We start from the raw sequence: 19,474 nt of genomic DNA, 5'->3' as shown, positions 1-19,474 counted from the left end.
TTCTCCGGGTACCCGCTGGCACCAAGGTGTATGCCCACCCCGTGCGAGGACATGACCACATCACTGGGAGCAGCTCCGGCCGTCCCTGGGTACCCGCTGGCAGCCAGGTGTATGCCCACCCCGTGCGAGGACATGAACACATCACTGGGAGCAGCTCCGGCCGTCTCCGGGTACCCGCTGGCAGCCAGGTGTATGTCCACCCCGTGCGAGAACATGACCACATCACTGGGAGCAGCTCCGGCCGTCTCCGGGTACCCGCTGGCAGCCAGGTGTGTGCACACCACATGCGAGAACATGACCACATCACTGGGAGCAGCTCCGGCCGTCTCCGGGTACCCGCTGGCAGCCAGGTGTGTGCCCACCCCATGCGAGAACATGACCACATCACTGGGAGCAGCTCCGGCCGTCTCCGGGTACCCGCTGGCACCAAGGTGTATGCCCACCCCGTGCGAGGACATGACCACATCACTGCGAGCAGCTCCGGCCGTCCCCGGGTACCCGCTGGCAGCCAGGTGTATGCCCACCCCGTGCAAGGACATGAACACATCACTGGGAGCAGCTCCGGCCGTCTCCGGGTACCCGCTGGCAGCCAGGTGTGTGCCCACCCCATGCGAGGACATGACCACATCACTGGGAGCAGCTCCGGCCGTCTCCGGGTACCCGCTGGCAGCCAGGTGTGTGCCCACCCCATGCGAGGACATGACCACATCACTGGGAGCAGCTCCGGCCGTCTCCGGGTACCCGCTGGCAGCCAGGTGTATGTCCACCCCGTGCGAGAACATGACCACATCACTGGGAGCAGCTCCGGCCGTCTCCGGGTACCCACTGGCAGCCAGGTGTGTGCCCACCCCATGCGAGAACATGACCACATCACTGGGAGCAGCTCCGGCCGTCTCCGGGTACCCGCTGGCAGCCAGGTGTGTGCCCACCCCGTGCGAGAACATGACCACATCACTGGGAGCAGCTCCGGCCGTCTCCGGGTACCCGCTGGCAGCCAGGTGTATGCCCACCGTGTGCGAGAACATGACCACATCACTGGGAGCAGCTCCGGCCGTCTCCGGGTACCCGCTGGCAGCCAGGTGTATGCCCACCCCGTGTGAGGACATGACCACATCACTGGGAGCAGCTCCGGCCGTCTCCGGGTACCCGCTGGCAGCCAGGTGTGTGCCCACCCCGTGCGAGGACATGACCACATCACTGGGAGCAGCTCCGGCCGTCTCCGGGTACCCGCTGGCAGCCAGGTGTATGCCCACCCCGTGCGAGAACATGACCACATCACTGGGAGCAGCTCCGGCCGTCTCCGGGTACCCGCTGGCAGCCAGGTATGTGCCCACCCCGTGCGAGGACATGACCACATCACTGGGAGCATCTCCGGCCGTCTGCGGGTACCCACTGGCAGCCAGGTGTATGCCCACCCCGTGCGAGAACATGACCACATCACTGGGAGCAGCTCAGGCCGTCTCCGGGTACCGGCTGGCAGCCAGGTGTATGCCCACCGCGTGCGAGGACATGACCACATCACTGGGAGCAGCTCCGGCCATCCCCGGGTACCCGCTGGCAGCCAGGTGTGTGCCCACCCCGTGCGAGAACATGACCACATCACTGTGAGCAGTTCCGTCCGTCTGCGGGTACTCGCTGGAAGCCAGGTGTATGCCCACCCCGTGCGAGAACATGACCACATCACTGGGAGCAGCTCCGGCCGTCTCCGGGTACCCGCTGGCAGCCAGGTGTATGCCCACCGCGTGCGAGAACATGACCACATCACTGGGAGCAGCTCCGGCCGTCTCCGGGTACCCACTGGCAGCCAGGTGTATGCCCACCCCGTGCGAGGACATGACCACATCACTGATAGCAGCTCCGGCCGTCTCCGGGTACCCGATGGCAGCCAGGTGTGTGCCCACCCCGTGCGAGGACATGACCACATCACTGGGAGCAGCTCCGGCCGTCTCCAGGTACCCGCTGGCAGCCAGGTGTATGCCCACCCCTTGCGAGGACATGACCACATCACTGATAGCAGCTCCGGCCGTCTCCGGGTACCCGATGGCAGCCAGGTGTAGGCCCACCCCGTGCGAGGACATGACCACATCACTGGGAGCAGCTCCGGCCGTCTCCAGGTACCCGCTGGCAGCCAGGTGTATGCCCACCCCGTGCGAGGACAAATAACCACATCACTGGGAGCAGCTCCGGCCGTCCCCGGGTACCCGCTGGCAGCCAGGTGTATGCCCACCCCGTGCGAGAACATGACCACATCACTGGGAGCGTACTGCGCAGTGCACAATGAGCATCGCACATCGAGTGGGGTGATGGCCCTCAGCCGAGTCAGTCTCCCTAGTGCAGTGATGGCTAACCTTGGCACTCCAGCTGTGGTGGAACTACAAGTCCCATGAGGCATTGCAAAACTGACCACTCTAAGCATAACTTGGGGAGGGAGAGGCATGATGAGATTTGTAGTTTTGTCACAGCTGGAGTGCCAAGGTTAGCCATCACTGCCCTAGTGGATTGTTCACCGACAAGCTGAGGGGGATCGGGGCTGTTGTACCAGTTAGATTTTTGCAGACACGTGTTATCGGCCGCCCCGGCAGAGTTCAATCTGTCGTGTGTACATAGCTTTACTTTATTCACACCCTTTCTCTTGCCTCGCCCTTGGTGCCCTTCACAGCCTCGGGTCTGATCTCACAAGAGTCATACAACAAGTGTGGCTATCATGATGCTCACACCCCTAACAAGTGTAGCCACAAAACCACCTGATCTGCAGTATAGTCCCCTGTATCGGAGGAAGGGAAGGTTAGTAATTGGGGCTCCGCACAGCTCTGGGCCCCCCTGAGATTGCAGGGCTGCTCCCCTCTAGTTACCCCCCTGACTCCTGGAGGATAGCAATCCCATACAGCATTGTCTTTTGTTATGAAATGAGACTGCAGCTTTGTATCTGAGATTTGTATCTTTCTACTCAGCCTGTGTACGTAGCTGTAGGTAGGGTGACCAGATGGGCTCAGATGAAAAAGAGGACACAGGTAGAGTTGGGCCGAACCTCCGATTTTAGGTTCGCGAACCTGGTTCGCGAACATCCGCGGAAGGTTCGGTTCGCGTTAAAGTTCGCGAACCGCAATAGACTTCAATGGGGATGCGAACTTTGAAATAAAAAATAATTATGCTGGCCACAAAAGTGATGGAAAAGATGTTTCAAGGGGTCTAACACCTGGAGGGGGGCATGGCAGAGTGGGATACATGCCAAAAGTCCCCGGGAAAAATCTGGATTTGACGCAAAGCAGCGTTTTAAGGGCAGAAATCACATTGAATGCTAAATGACAGGCCTAAAGTGCTTTCAAACATCTTGCATGTGTATACATCAATCAGGTAGTGTAATTAAGGTACTGCTTCACACTGACACACCAAACTCACCGTGTAACGCACCGCAAACAGCTGTTTGTGTAGTGACGGCCGTGCTGGACTGGTGCGCACCATGGCGAGAGTGCAGGTTTTGGTGGCTTTACAGCCCATATGGTCGCCTGGCTGATGTAGCTGAATGACAGAACAGTGACTGTCCAGCTGATCAAATTTGGTCTGACCACAATGAGGCAACGACCTTATTATCGTGGGTGTGCCCCCCGAGACACTCATCTAGGCGCCGGTCATTGCTTCATTGTGATACGCAAGCCCCTTCACCACGGCAAGGTAATGATCACGAAGGGGAATGGGCGCATGTACATGCCTTTTCTTTTGTTGTTGCAGCTGCCCGCAGTGCAGCCAGAAAAATTAGGCAGTCATGTACACGCACCAGAAAAATTATTACAGCGGCCGCTGCTAGCAGCGGCCTAAAAAATTCAGCAATCCGCCTGGAGTCCAGGACCCTGTTGGTGGTGGCGGAGAAGGTAGTCAAGTGGCCTGCAGGCAGACATGCTGTGTGGAGGGACCTGGAGCGACTTAGTCTTCTTGGGGCAGGCCAGGCAGCCAGTCACACGGCGTGCAGGCAGAGATGCTGTGTGTGCGGGGACTGACTTAGTCTTGGGGCGGGCAGCAGCCCTCCGGGATCCATGCCTCATTCATTTTGATAAAGGTGAGGTACTTAACACTTTTGTGACTTAGGCGACTTCTCTTCTCTGTGACAATGCCTCCAGCTGCGCTGAAGGTCCTTTCTGACAGGACACTTGCGGCAGGGCAGGAGAGAAGTTGGATGGCAAATTGGGACAGCTCTGGCCACAGGTCAAGCCTGCGCACCCAGTAGTTCAAGGGTTCCTCATCGCTGTTCACAGAAGTGTCTACATCCACACTTAAGGCCAGGTAGTCGGCTACCTGCCGTTCCAGACGTTGGTGGAGGGTGGATCCGGAAGGGCTACGGCGAGGCGTTGGACTAAAGAACGTCCGCATGTCCGACATCACCATGAGATCGCTGGAGCGTCCTGTCTTTGACTGCGTGGACACGGGAGGAGGATTAGTGGCAGTGGTACCTTGCTGGCGTTGTGCCGTCACATCACCCTTAAAGGCATTGTAAAGCATAGTTGACAGCTGGTTCTGCATGTGCTGCATCCTTTCCACCTTCCGGTGAGTTGGTAACAGGTCCGCCACTTTGTGCCTGTACCGAGGGTCTAGTAGTGTGGCCACCCAGTACAGGTCATTCCCCTTGAGGTTTTTTATACGGGGGTCCCTCAACAGGCAGGACAGCATAAAAGACGACATCTGCACAAAGTCGGATCCAGTACCCTCCATCTCCTCTTGCTCTTCCTCAGTGACGTCAGGTAAGTCAACCTCCTCCCCCCAGCCGCGAACAATACCACGGGAAGGTTGAGCAGCACAAGCCCCTTGCGATGCCTGCTGAGGTTGTTCTCCTGCCGCTGTCCCCTCCTCCTCCTCCCCCAAAGAAACACCTTGCTCATCATCCTCTGAGTCTGACTCGTCTTCTGCACACGACTTCTCTTCTTCCTCCTCCTCCCCCCTCTGTGCTGCCGCAGGTGTTGAGGAAACAGCTGGGTCTGATGAAAATTGGTCCCATGCCTGTTCCTGCCGTAACGGTTCCTGGTCACGCTCATTCACAGCTTCATCCGCCACTCTATGCACAGCACGCTCCAAGAAGTAAGCGTAGGGAATTAAGTCGCTGATGGTGCCCTCACTGCGGCTCACCAGGTTGGTCACCTCCTCAAACGGCCGCATGAGCCTGCATGCATTTTTCATCAGTGTCCAGTTGTCGGGCCAGAACATCCCCATCTTCCCAGACTGTTTCATTCTACTGTAGTTGTAGAGGTAGTGGGTCACGGCTTTCTTCTGTTCTAGCAGGCGGGAGAACATGAGCAGGGTCGAGTTCCAGCGAGTCGGGCTATCGCAAATGAGGCGTCTCACCGGCATGTTGTTTTTGCGCTGAATTTCCGCAAAGCGTGCCATGGCTGTGTAAGACCGCCTCAAATGCCCACAGAACTTCCTGGCCTGCTTCAGGACATTCGCTAAGCCAGGGTACTTTGCCACAAATCTTTGAACCACTAGATTCATGACATGTGCCATGCAGGGTATGTGTGTCAGCTTCCCCATATGCAAAGCGGCAAGCAGATTGCTGCCGTTGTCGCACACCACGTTGCCTATCTCCAGGTGGTGTGGGGTCAGCCACTCATCCACCTGTTTCTTAAGAGCAGCCAGGAGAGCTGCTCCAGTGTGACTCTCCGCTTTGAGACAAGACATGTCTAAGACGGCGTGACACCGTCTTACCTGGCTTGCAGCATAGGCCCTGCGGAGCTGGGGCTGTGTAGCTGGAGAGGAGAACTGCCACTCAGCCAAGGAGGAGGAGGACAGCGAAGAGCATGTAGCAGGAGGAGAGGAGGTGGCAGGAGGCCTGCCTGCAAGCCGTGGAGGTGTCACAATTTGGTCCGCTGCGCCCTGCTTGCCATCGTTCACCACCAGGTTCACCCAATGGGCTGTGTAGGTAATGTAGCGGCCCTGCCCGTGCTTGGCAGACCAGGTATCCGTGGTCAGGTGTACCCTTGACCCAACGCTCTTCGCAAGAGATGACACCACTTGCCTCTCAACTTCACGGTGCAGTTGGGGTATGGCCACAAATTTACGGAAGGCCTCAGAGTCCACCAGCCGGTATGGTAACAGCTGCTGAGCTAACAGTTCCGCCACGCCAGCTGTCAGACGCCAGGCAAGGGGGTGACTGGCCGAAATTGGCTTCTTCCGCTCAAACATTTCCTTCACGGACACCTGACTGCTGCTGTGGGCAGAGGAGCAGGAACCGCTCAAGGGCAGAGGCGGAGTGGAGGAGGGTGCCTGTGAAGGTGGAAGGGAGAAAGCGTCAGAAGCAGATAATGCACCTGATGGAGGAGGAAGAGGAGAAGGAGGGTGGCTTTGCTTTTGTGTGCTGCTGCTGCTGCTTTTGCTCAGGTGGCCATCCTATTGCTGTTTGTGCCTTTTCTCCAGGTGCCTTCGTAAGGCACTTGTCCCTACGTGAGTGTTGGCCTTTCCACGGCTCAATTTTTGTTGGCAGAGCGAACAGATGGCTTTGGTCCGATCTGAGGCACACACATTAAAAAATGTCCACACCGCTGAGCCACCCTGGGATGTGGGCACTATGGGGACCTCAGCAGCTGATGCTGAAGGGCAAGTTGGCTGGCTGTACATAGGTGGCGATACATGGTGCCGGACTCTGCCACCAGCTGTTTCTGACGAAGAGCTGCCCCAGCTTCTTTCAGCAACTTCTCTCCTCCTACTACTCTCTGACTCCCCCTCTGAACTGTCCCCCTCTTCATCTCCTCTATTGGGAACATACAGAGGATCCCTATTACCGTCATCATCGTAGTCATCCTGCCCAGCTTCGCTTGCCTCAGACAAATCCAAACTTGCACCATCAGTAGGTCCTTCATCCTCCTGACACGTTACATCCATAGTGTTGCCGCGTAACTCAGACATATGAGCTGGTGAAAATTCATCTGGCTGTAACAACAATGGCTGTGCATCAGTGATTTCACCACTAAATAATTCTTGCGAAGTGTCAAATGCAGCGGAAGTGGTGCTAGTAGTAGCGCTGGTGGCTGAGCAAGATGAGGTGTTCTGTGTCGCTAAATACTCAACCACGTCCTGACAATCTTGGGAGGTGATGGGACGTGCCTTCTTCCGAGCACTGTACTGTGGGTCAGGTCCACACGAAATTACATTTACACGACCTCGCGCAGACCTGCCGGGTGGCCTTCCTCTGGCTCTGGCACTACCTCTTCCTCTACCTGTTTTGTCCATATCGGGTATGCACGGAGTGGTATATCACACTGCGTGCACTCACGTAGGTAGGTGGGTTCACTTAACTGCACAGGTATGCGCACTAATGCGGTGGGTTCACTGAACAGAACAGGTATACAGTGGCGGGTTCACAGAACAGGTATGCAGTGGCAGGTTCACTGAACACAACAGGTATGCAGTGGCGGTTTCACTGAACAGGTATACAGTGGCGGGTTCACTAAACAGAACAGGTATACAGTGGCGGGTTCACTGAACACAACAGGTATGCAGTGGTGGGTTCACTGAACAGGTATGCAGTGGTGGGTTCACAGAACAGGTATGCAGTGGTGGGTTCACAGCACAGGTATGCAGTGGTGGGTTCACTGAACAGGTATACAGTGTCGGGTCCACTGAACAGAACAGGTATGCAGTGGCGGATTCACTGAACAGGTATGCAGTGGTGGGTTCACAGAACAGGTATGCAGTGGTGGGTTCACAGCACAGGTATGCAGTGGTGGGTTCAATGAACAGGTATACAGTGGCGGGTCCACTGAACAGAACAGGTATGCAGTGGCAGGTTCACTGAACAGGTATGCAGTGGTGGGTTCACAGCACAGGTATGCAGTGGTGGGTTCACAGAACAGGTATGCAGTGGTGGGTTCACAGCACAGGTATGCAGTGGTGGGTTCAATGAACAGGTATACAGTGGCGGGTCCACTGAACAGAACAGGTATGCAGTGGCGGGTTCACTGAACAGGTATACAGTGGCGGGTCCACTGAACAGAACAGGTATGCAGTGGCGGGTCCACTGAACAGAACAGGTATGCAGTGGCGGGTTCACTAAACAGAACAGGTATACAGTGGCGGGTTCACAGAACAGGTATGCAGTGGCAGGTTCACTGAACACAACAGGTATGCAGTGGCGGGTTCACTGAACAGGTATACAGTGGCGGGTTCACTAAACAGAACAGGTATACAGTGGCGGGTTCACAGAACAGGTATGCAGTGGCAGGTTCACTGAACACAACAGGTATGCAGTGGCGGGGTCACTAAACAGGTATACAGTGGCGGGTCCACTGAACAGAACAGGTATGCAGTGGTGGGTTCACTGAACACAACAGGTATGCAGTGGTGGGTTCACTGAACAGGTATGCAGTGGTGGGTTCACAGAACAGGTATGCAGTGGTGGGTTCACAGCACAGGTATGCAGTGGTGGGTTCACTGAACAGGTATACAGTGGCGGGTCCACTGAACAGAACAGGTATGCAGTGGCGGGTTCACTGAACAGGTATGCAGTGGTGGGTTCACAGAACAGGTATGCAGTGGTGGGTTCACAGCACAGGTATGCAGTGGTGGGTTCAATGAACAGGTATACAGTGGCGGGTCCACTGAACAGAACAGGTATGCAGTGGCAGGTTCACTGAACAGGTATGCAGTGGTGGGTTCACAGCACAGGTATGCAGTGGTGGGTTCACAGAACAGGTATGCAGTGGTGGGTTCACAGCACAGGTATGCAGTGGTGGGTTCAATGAACAGGTATACAGTGGCGGGTCCACTGAACAGAACAGGTATGCAGTGGCAGGTTCACTGAACAGGTATGCAGTGGTGGGTTCACAGCACAGGTATGCAGTGGTGGGTTCACAGAACAGGTATGCAGTGGTGGGTTCACAGCACAGGTATGCAGTGGTGGGTTCAATGAACAGGTATACAGTGGCGGGTCCACTGAACAGAACAGGTATGCAGTGGCAGGTTCACTGAACAGGTATGCAGTGGTGGGTTCACAGCACAGGTATGCAGTGGTGGGTTCACTGAACAGGTATGCAGTGGTGGGTTCACAGCACAGGTATGCAGTGGTGGGTTCACAGCACAGGTATGCAGTGGTGGGTTCACAGCACAGGTATGCAGTGGTGGGTTCACAGCACAGGTATGCAGTGGTGGGTTCACAGAACAGGTATGCAGCCAGACAGGAACAAGTTAAGCCTAACTAATCTTTCCCTGAGAGACAGTCTGCAGCAGCTCGCCCTACTCTCACTAACGCAGGCAGCACACGAGTGACCGTAATGGCCGCCGCTGCCTGCCTTATATAAGAGGGGGTGGGGCTCCAGGGGCTAGTGTAGCCTAATTGGATACACTGGGCCTGCTGACTGTGATGTAGAGTCAAAGTTGACCCTCCATGTGCATTATGGGGCGAACCGAACTTCCGCAAAGGTTCGCCTGCGGGACGCGAACGCGAACCATTGAAGTTCGCATGGAACCGTTCGGCCCAACTCTAGACACAGGCAGTCAAAAAAGAAGACAAAAATGACCAAACATATTTTCCATCTTCACGGTTGGTTGACATACGTGACACATGGGCCCATACGCAATTACGTTTTTCTCCTAGGAGATCATTTTTAATCGTCTATTTAAAATAACTTTCCAGCATGTTAACAACCAAAAAAGTACAGAAAAGTAGGTGAAAAAGTACTATCAAAATAACTATAAAGTATAAAGTATTTTCTTGCTTTCTGGTGGCCCAAGGGGCATTTTATTGACAAGTTTAATATCACTTAGGAGAATAAAGAAGAAAAAAAACTTAAAGGAAACCATAGATGAAAAAAATAAAGATGTTATACATACCTGGGGCTTCCTCCAGCCCCATACGCTCTGACCGATCCCACGCCGCCTGCCTCCGCTGCCCGCAGCTACGAGAACCGGCTCCCCGATGTTTCGTCAGTCGGAGCCAGTCTAGCATAGGAGAAGCGCGATGTTTGCGTATCTGTGCAGCAGCCGCTGGAGAGCTACGTAGAGGGCGCACTTCTCCTGCGTAGCTGGCTCCAATGATGTCAGTGACGGGACCCGGTTCTCCTAGATGCAGGCAGCGGAGGATGGCGGTGTGGGATCGATCAGAGCGTATGGGGCTGGAGGAAGCCCCAGGTATCTATAACACCTTTTTCATTTTCTCGTCTCAGGTTCATCTCTGGTTCCCTTTAACCTCCCTGGCGGTAAGCCCGTGCTGAGCACGGGCTATGCCGCCGGGAGGCACCGCTCAGGCCCCGCTGGGCCGATTTGCATAATTTTTTTTTTGCTACACGCAGCTAGCACTTTGCTAGCTGCGTGTAGCATCTGATCGCCGCCGCTACCCGCCGATCCGCCGCAATTCCTCTCGCCGCGGCCGCCCCCCCCCCCCAGACCCCGTGCGCTGCCTGGCCAATCAGTGCCAGGCAGCGCTATGGGGCAGATCGGAGTCCCCTCTGACGTCACGACGTCGATGACGTCGGTGACGTCATCCCGCCCGTCGACGGGGGAAGCCCTCCAGGAGATCCCGTTCTTTGAACGGGATCTCCTGATCTCCGATCGCCGGAGGCGATCGGAGGGGCTGGGGGGATGCCGCTGAGCAGCGGCTATCATGTAGCGAGACTTTGTCTCGCTACATGAAAAAAAAAAAAAAAAAAAAATTAAAAAAAAAAGATTTGCTGCCCCCTGGCGGATTTTTTGCAAACCGCCAGGGGGGTTAATTGCTTATTGGCCATATTGGTTACAATTTAACCACTATATTTTACTGTCCAAATTTTGATCTCAGTGAATTTTATATAGTTAATAAAGAGAAAACTGTTCCAGGCATTGTCCATCTTCACTGCCACTGTCTGAAGCCAATCCTGATGTCATTTCTTGCCTTACTGTTTTTTTTCCCTCCTGCCAGAAATGGCGTATGCATTGCCAGAGCTCCTCCCCACTGAGCTTTGTAGGAACTGCACTGTCATCTAGCTTGCTTTGTAGACCCATGTGAGCACAGCATAGATCATATTTCAGCAGCTTCTGGAGAAGGGCGAGGTGTATTTCTCATCTCAGCCTCATGTCACACTGAAATCCGAACCTAATGGCTGTGATTGAAGTGGCACATAATAAGACAGAATCATGTATGCACAAATCCCTGTTGTGCAGAGATAAGAGGACTGCTTTCTCAGCAAATTTGTGTCATTTCTCAACTACTCGACCTTTGCATGCAAAAGTTTCTCACTCTTTACAGCTCCTGTATGTGAACTGTGCTGACAGACCCCCCAGTGTGAGGGCAAAGCCCTGGCAGCACCGCACCTGGTTATCACATCATACATCCAGGCTATTATGGTCCCATCACATGAAGCGGTCATGCTGTTACACAAGGCACGTTCTACAGAGTGGTTTTGCAGTTAAATATTTACTGGTGTCAGGAGGACATCATGCCAGGTCACCTGCCTGAGAGATTTTCCCTGGCTTAGAAGTGATGTAATAGTCAGGAAAGCAGTCATGTGCAGTGGAAAGACTGCTTACGTAGGGTCATTACGGCAGCCACATGCCTGTGTGCTTACGGACAGGGCGGAGCTTGAAAAAAGTGTATTCCAGTTGTCCTGCACCATCCACAGGGTGTTCCAGCTTACCATTGCCCCACAGTAGGCTAGCCCAAGTGTGTGCCAGCATCCCAGTGACCTCATGAGGGTTGGCCAGCTATGTGAGGCCTGGTACACACTGTGACGCAAACGCAGCGGGTGCAGAAATGTTGGGGTAAGAACACCTAAACCTGCCATTTTGCATCTGCTGCATTGGTGTCACCATCAGTCCACATCATCTGCCACTTGTCCCGAAACCGATCCGAGCCTGGCAGAAGCATGGGGCTGTATGCTGGCGCTGAGTCCTACCTAGCAACAGGGAGGATTCTCATTGGTCCACCATAAACCAATTAGAATTTTTTCCATTGAAGCAGAATTCCCATTGTTTTTTTTTTTCAAACCAATGGGGTGCCCCATGCTTATGCTGGGCTGTGATATGCTTTTGACCGAACAGCGGTTGTCAGCGTTGGCAAAACCGAACCCACGGAAAGGGTAGTGTGCGTTTTGCATGCAGCAATTAGCCTACTGGGAACGGACACCGTGAACGACATTCCCACAGGCTTCCATTTCGTCCAATTTGCAGCTTTTGCTGCAGAATCGCAATACAGTTAGGGGAAAATCCAGCAGGTTGGGATCTTGCATTTGTGGTCCAGGCCTTGTGCATTCATGTTCCAACTGACCGTGTTATCACATTCTATTAATGGGATGCAGTTACTGGCCAATTTTGCAGGGGGGGGGGGGGGGTTGCGTTCCCCGAAAACGTGGCATGTTTTTATTGCAATGTGAATGGGCCCTAAGGGTCTTAAAGTGTATGCCAGCTTCCCAGTGACCTCAAGTGGAGGCCCACTAGTATGGCCCAGCTTCCAAGAGGCCCTCATTTGTGGAGACCTTATGGTACGTCCCAGAGAACAACCCCCCCCCCCCCTTTCCCATATGGCAATCCCAGCTTTACTCTTTGTAGGGACCCTTTTGTGTGTCCCAGCTTCCCACTGTGTACACCTAGCATTTCAGAGACACTGTGATATGCCCCAGCTTTCCTATGTCCCCTAACAGGTTGCCACTAGGTTTGTAGGACTCTGTAGTATAAGCCAGCTTCCCCAGTGCTCCCACTGACTATACTTAGGCTACATACACATTCGGGACTCCAGCCCTCAGGCGACAGTTCTGGGCTGAGTGCTGTATAGGAGCACCACTGACCTGCAGGCTAGCGACACATCGCTCACTTTGATGCTGGGAGGAGGGAACAGGGAGTGGCTTCCGTCGGACAGGGTAAGAGAACAATGTGCTCGGGGTTGGTGCAGATCCAGCATGCCAGTTTTGGGTAGCTCTCATAGACATGCTGGATTGTTGCCCGAGCCAACCTAACCAAGTTTAGTCCAGCATGGCCAAGCATTCACAGGGAGGTCAGATATTAAGAGACCCTGTAGTATATCAACGTTTTTCAGTACCTCCATAATATATCCCAGCTTATCAGTGCCCAGCTGTAAGCACCAAGCTTTATAGGGACCTTGCATGTCCCAATGTACCAGCTCCCCATTGGCATACCCCAGCTTTGTAAGAACACTATAGCGTGTCCCAACATATTATCTCCGATCTAGCACTTTGTACGCCACCTGCTATTACTCAAAGCTTTTTAGTGCCCCCATAGCTTTCCTAGCTTGGTAGAGACTCTGTGGCATGTCCCCTCCTTCTAATGCCCACCAGCTTAGTAGTAGAGAGTATTACGTTATTCTGTGTCCTGACAGTAAATCAGTATGGAGGGCGTGGCCGTTAAGGTCTATTGTAAACAGAGGAAGAATCAATACACCAAATACATTTTTATTTGTATTCTTGTGTGTTCAGTCATGCTGACAGCAAGGGATTATACTGAAACCATAAAGCCCTGAGACAGGTGAATTCTCCTCATGGACAGCAATAGAATAGAAACCCAGATGAGGTTCCAACCACGGATGGTCGGAAACGCCAGTTTCAGATTCCGCGGAATTTCCGTTTTCCACCAATGCCGATTATGGATTCCAATGAGTCTTTTTTTTTTTGCATCCTTGCATTGGCCAAATACTTCCAAATTGACTTGGAAGTATTAGACCGATCAGGGCATGGAGAATGTTACAGCGGTAATCAGAATAGCACGGAAATATTAGGCCACTCACAAGACTCTGGAATACTCTGTAATATTCAAGCGTTGTGATTGGTCTCAAATTACCACTGTAATCCAATTTTTTGTGTAACAAATTTTAACTCTCTGATTGGTTCCAATGCTTCAGGGTTCTTTGATTGGGCTAAAATGACCAAGATGCAGAAATTTAAAGGGGTTCTGTGGTATGTTACTAAAAAAAACAAACTGACACTTACCTGGGGCCTCTATTGGCTCCCTGTAGCTGTCATGTCCTGTGCCGTCCTACAATCATCCGTTCTCCGCCGCTGGTCCAATTATTCTTCTACCGCGACTGCGCGGCCATGCACGTTGCATCCGGAGCTTACTGCGCAGTACAAGAAAAGCTCGTACTGCGCCCGTTGCATCTGGAGCATACTGCGCCCGTTGCATCTGGAGCTTACTGCGCAGTACAAGAAAAGCTCGTACTGCGCCCGTTGCATCTGGAGCTTACTCCGCAGTACAAGAAAAGCTCGTACTACGCCTGCACAGTAAGCTCCCGGAGACACAAGCGGGAGCACACACTATTTGTCGTTAGACGAATAATTGACCGAAGCAGGCGGCAGGGAACGGAGGATCGTAGGACGGCGCGGGACATGCTACAGGGGGCTGATAGAAGCCCCGGGGGTTCTTGTCTGCTAGCTGGTCGCAACCACTAGGTGGCGCTAAAACTCCAGCAGTTACATCTTTCCCCACTATCCATGGCGGCCTGGAGGGGGAATAGTAATTAACGCCACCTAGTGGTTGCACCAGGCTAACGGAATCAGGTGACACTCAGGGGTCAGTTTTGTTTTGTTTATGCTCCAGAACCTCTTTAAATTCTACAGAATAGGAATGAGCATCCCTAGTTCCAAGCCACTTTTACATACAGTACAGGCTAAAACATGATCCCTGGAATTGGGTGTCTAATTTATTCCTTCCCCTCCCACTAAATGGACCTCTCCCATCTCCCAGCACTGACTGAATGACTCCAGTCCTGACACTGACTGACACCCAGCTAATGACGTGTGGCCGCTTCCATTCCACAAGAGGGGTGACCATTCCTGCATGTCTCGTGTCAGAGTGACCACACACTTTCCAGGCGCAGAGTTCATTACACGTCCGCAGCCCAATAACGCTCCCGCCCGATTCTCTCTCCTCCCCCTGGCGTCTCATCCTATCCAACCCGCCCGCACCCCCCTGCGCGCCGCATCATAGTACAGTCCATCGCTGTGACAGGGGCGCAGGGTAGGGCGTGGTTTGCAGAAGACGGAGCGCGCATTGGGGCGAACAGAAAAGCCTGCTACGCTTTACGTCAGTGCGTGCGCGGCCGCTGAATGGAGAATAAAGCGCAGCGACCAACTTTAATTTGGGCGCGTCAGCGCGTGTCACGTCTCATGGACGTAACTGAGGTATGTGACGTGTGGGAGGCGAAGGAGTGTTTGAAGAGGTGCTGTACTTGTGTGTGGCCAGTAGGGGGTGCTTTATAGACACGCAGAATAGGACTCTGATCTTGCTGTAGACATTCCCTCCCTGTAGTGAATTTTTCTGTACTGTGTTCGAATTTTGATCAACTTTTATTCATCATAAGTGATAGAAGATGCCGGGCTATAGGCGCAGGTATGAGCACACTGGTGTCTGTAAGGGAGAGCAAAGAACACCGAGAGATGACAGGCACAACATTTTAGTGAGAGGGCTTTTTGGTCCTTTGTGGCCCCCTTACACACTCCTAGGACTTCTGGTTCACTATGAGCTTGCTGGTTAGCCTGAATCTCCACAGATAAGTATCTGACTTAGGCCCAGTGCACACCAAAACCGCTAGCAGATCTGCAATACGCTAGCGGTTTTGGGAGCTGATTTCAGAGCCATTCTAGGTATGTTTAGGGCTCTTTTCCACTATGAAATGCGATCGCGATTCCGATCGCAATCGCGTTTCAATTTCCACCATGCGATTGCGATTGAGCTACTATACTCATTATAGTCCAGCTCAATCGCATACAAAACGCAGCAGGACAACGATTGCGCTTTGACTAAAATCGCATCGCAATCGGATCGCACTAATGGAAATTGCTGCTGCAGTTTCCATTAGTTTAATGTACCTTGCGATTTGCGATCAGAAGCAAATTGCAAATCGCAGGCTAGTGGAAAAAGGCCCTTAGAGAGGTTTTCTAAACATACCTAGCGGTTTTGGGTGCGTTTTTGTGTAGCAGATTACACATATTGTTACAGTAAAAGCTGTTACTGAACAGCTTCTGTAACAAAAATGCCTGGCAAACTGCTCTGAAGTAGCGTTTTTCAGAGCGGTTTGCGTTTTTCCTATACTTTACATTGAGGACAAAACGCTTCCGAAAACCGCAAACGCGCAGCAGGAGGCGCGTTTGCGGCTTGGCAAAAACCTCAAACCGCCGGTGTGCACCATCCCATTGTAATACATTAGCCAAGCGTTTCTACAGGCGGATGCGGCCGGCGGATCGCTCCAAAAACCGCTCGGTGTGCACTGGGCCTATCTCTCACTACAGATTTGCTTTCATGTCACCTTCTGTGTCAAATGGTAATTTTGCAGTGAAAAGGGTTCAGGCCCATGCACACGTCGGATTCAGTGGTCCGGATGTCAAATCGGGCGTGTGTACAATCTGTCGTTTAGGTGATAAGACTGGTCTTGAGCGATCCGCCAGGTTAAACGATGAAAAAGTGAAGCTGCAGTGGGTAGGGAGGTATAAGCAAATACGTATTTCACCTCCTGTTCCCCTCCGTCACTCCAAGTTCTCCTACACTTACTCTCATTATTCTCGGTAACTCCAAACCTGGACATACTGTGCCGTGCATGCGCATTTTGTCAGCTCTGCTCCCCTGTGGCTGCGCAAAATTATGTCACAGAGGACTGGAGCGCGCTCCCTCTTCCTGCGTCCCCACTCAGCATGTGATGCTCCATGCAGTAGAGCACGCATGCTGGGGCGCAGGAGCGGGGGAAGCAAGCGCGCTCCTGTCCTGTGACATCACTCTGCGGCCAGAACAGACCTGCTGCACATGCGTGGCACAGTATGCCCGAGTTAGGAGTCAACCGAGTCGCCGAGAATAAATGACGGAGGGGAACAGGAGGCACAGTAAGTATTTTCTTACGCCCACTGCTTTTTCACTTTTTACCAGGGTCTTTCGGCTCTGATATCCTTTAAGCATTTTACAGTTTATAATCTTAATCCAGCATAAGGAGGAGTGTAAATAAACAATATACAATATAATAGAGTACAATACACAGTACAACAGGTTTTGGGTTGACCCAGAACGGCTGTCTGGCAGTTTGGAGACTAAGTGATGCTGTATATGGCAGTGACAGTCATGTTGTAATGCTTCTGGACATGAGCTGTGCATCTTCAGACAGGTCCCACCACAGAGCCTGTAAAAAGCAATGGGACATTTTATTATTGGTAGCTGGTGTTCATGCCTAGCCAGCCGCATATTCTGAAAGGCAGTCAGTAAGGGTAGGTCCACACTATATGCGGTTGCAGAACACAATCCGTGGTCAGATCAACGTAAATTGACAAAAAACGGATCGGCGCTGCATTTTTGCAGCACATTTCCAGTCCGTGCAAAATGTTCCGTGTCCAGGTGGGGGGGGGGGGGGGGGGGCTGTCATGCAGGAGGGGGTAGCAGCCAAGAAGGTTCCACGGCTGTGGGGAGGGGGGTCAGCCCCCCCTTTCCCTCACCTGGGTGCCCCCTTCCGCACTCCCCCTCCAGCTACTTTTGTTAAAATCATTGCCTGCAGGCAGCGGTGAGCGGGGAATTCACTCACTTCCTTGCGTTCCACCGCTCACCACGTCACTTCCTGCAGTGCCGCCCTCTATACTGAGAGCGGCATTGCAGGAAGTGATGCAGCGTGCGGTGGAACAAGAAGGGGAGTGAGTTCCCCACTAGCCGCAGGCAATGATTTTAACAAAAGTAGCTGGAGGGGGAGCGCGGAAGGGGGCACTTAGGTGAGGGGGTCTGACCCTCCTCCGCATCGCTGTGCCCGCTTCCTGCCTGCTACCCCCTCCAGCATGGCAATCCGGATCTCCCTCTGTTTCTGTAGCCTGTGTAGAGAGAGATCTCTTTTTGTATTACCATCACTACCCCTCCGTGTATCCGGGAGCGATCCGGGGTCCGTGAAGTCCCGACAAGTCTGAACCCTCCATTCAGTTTTTCAACCTGGATCGCCCTCGGAGACGTGTTTTTATTCTGTTCCCTGGCATTTTTGCCCCATGGTGAAGGCAGTATAATAGAGCATATTATAATAAGGGATACTGTAAAAAGAAGCTCTAATTTGGGGGTCAGAACAGTACATTAATAAAAAGCACTAGAATAAGCAAATAGTATAGCATTCTGAGTGGCAGTATAATAGGGGTAGTGATATAAACAGCCTCACCTACTTTTAAAGACCATGCTTCCTGCAAAATAAATGCAAAAATAGTTTGCAGGGGTTCCTTGAGATCCAAAAGTTATTTGCAGGGTTCCTCCAGGGTAGAAAGGTTGAGAAAGGCTGGTTTAAAGAGTTGAGTCTGTCTAATCCCCCACTGTGACTAATCACAAGTGTAATTTGATCTCTCTCCTTTGTCAGCTGGGAACTAAGTTAACACAGAATATTAAATACATACAGAGATCATTTCTCTCTGTTTCCTTCTGTCCTGTGCAAGAGTTCAGGTCCACTTTAAGATAGGACAACTGAACGCAGAGGGCTATGGTGGCAGCCATGTTTATTTCCTTTTAAACAATACCAGATGCCTGGCTGTCCTGCTGATCATGTGTCATGCAGTTGGAGCTCTACAGGAAGTAGTCGTGGCCGAGTGGTTAAGGCGATGGACTAGAAATCCATTGGGGTCTCCCCGCGCAGGTTCAAATCCTGCCGACTACGAAAGTTTTGTTCTCTCCCATATTTAGAATTATTTGCTATAAATACATCAGTTCTGTATGTTCCATGTTCTGTAGTTCCATGTTATGAAACTGGCCTTTTCATTTCAATTTGCAGTCAGCTATCACTTTGAAAACTGACTAAGCACAAACTACTTTTCCAATCTGTTCTATGCAATGCACTAGTTTTCAGTGCAGAAACCCCAGGCGCTTCCCCCTTCCTGCAGGAGTAACTGCACAAAGCAGGAACTGTTGTTGCTTGTTTACCACACCTGCACTAACTGAGTGACTGGCAGAAGGCTCTGATCCTCCCAGGTTTGATAGAAACTGTGAAAATCAGGGCAGAGTAGCTAGCTGAGCATCTGAACTCACATCTACAAGGTAAGCAGTTTGAAATACTGTTAGGCATTAATCTTGACAATAGGATGAGTTAAAATAAAATAAGTCACTTTTTATAAGCTTAATTTACTTCAGGTCATGTGATGAGAGTTTTCCAATTGGAGTTAAAGGAGACAGCATTTTGCCAAGCAGCCGAAATAGCTCAGTTGGGAGAGCGTTAGACTGAAGATCTAAAGGTCCCTGGTTCGATCCCGGGTTTCGGCAAATACTTTTTCAATACATTTTGAACACTATATATTTTGATGAAGGTTCTAAATTATCCTGGTCACAGTATAAACAGAGAAAAATGATGCGTCTTTAAAACCACTTCGCATTCTGAGGTTTTTTCCCCTTTAAGATTCCTGACATTTCATCTGTCACTATTGATACATCAATAACTCTTTGATTACTTATGCCATCAAAGTCATACCCAGTTTTTTTTTTTAGGACAATCTAGGCTTTCTTTGGGTAATATTTGTTTTCAATAATTATTTAATTTTACAATAGGTGTAAGTGCAGAAAATATAAATGTTTTCATATTTCACCC

At 52.1% G+C, this 19,474-nt stretch overlaps 2 non-coding genes across 2 annotated transcripts; both read left to right on the top strand.

The window, feature by feature from the left end:
- Positions 1–18,471: 18,471 nt before the first annotated feature.
- On the top strand, positions 18,472–18,553 carry TRNAS-AGA (transfer RNA serine (anticodon AGA)). The gene has a single exon. It is a non-coding gene; the product is annotated as a tRNA-Ser (tRNA).
- A 526-nt stretch (positions 18,554–19,079) lies between these two features.
- On the top strand, positions 19,080–19,152 carry TRNAF-GAA (transfer RNA phenylalanine (anticodon GAA)). The gene has a single exon. It is a non-coding gene; the product is annotated as a tRNA-Phe (tRNA).
- Positions 19,153–19,474: the final 322 nt, after the last annotated feature.

The sequence above is a fragment of the Hyperolius riggenbachi genome, chromosome 4 (genome assembly GCF_040937935.1).
Source record: "Hyperolius riggenbachi isolate aHypRig1 chromosome 4, aHypRig1.pri, whole genome shotgun sequence".
NCBI lineage: Eukaryota > Metazoa > Chordata > Amphibia > Anura > Hyperoliidae > Hyperolius > Hyperolius riggenbachi.
This window is presented reverse-complemented; position numbering and strand designations above follow the sequence as displayed.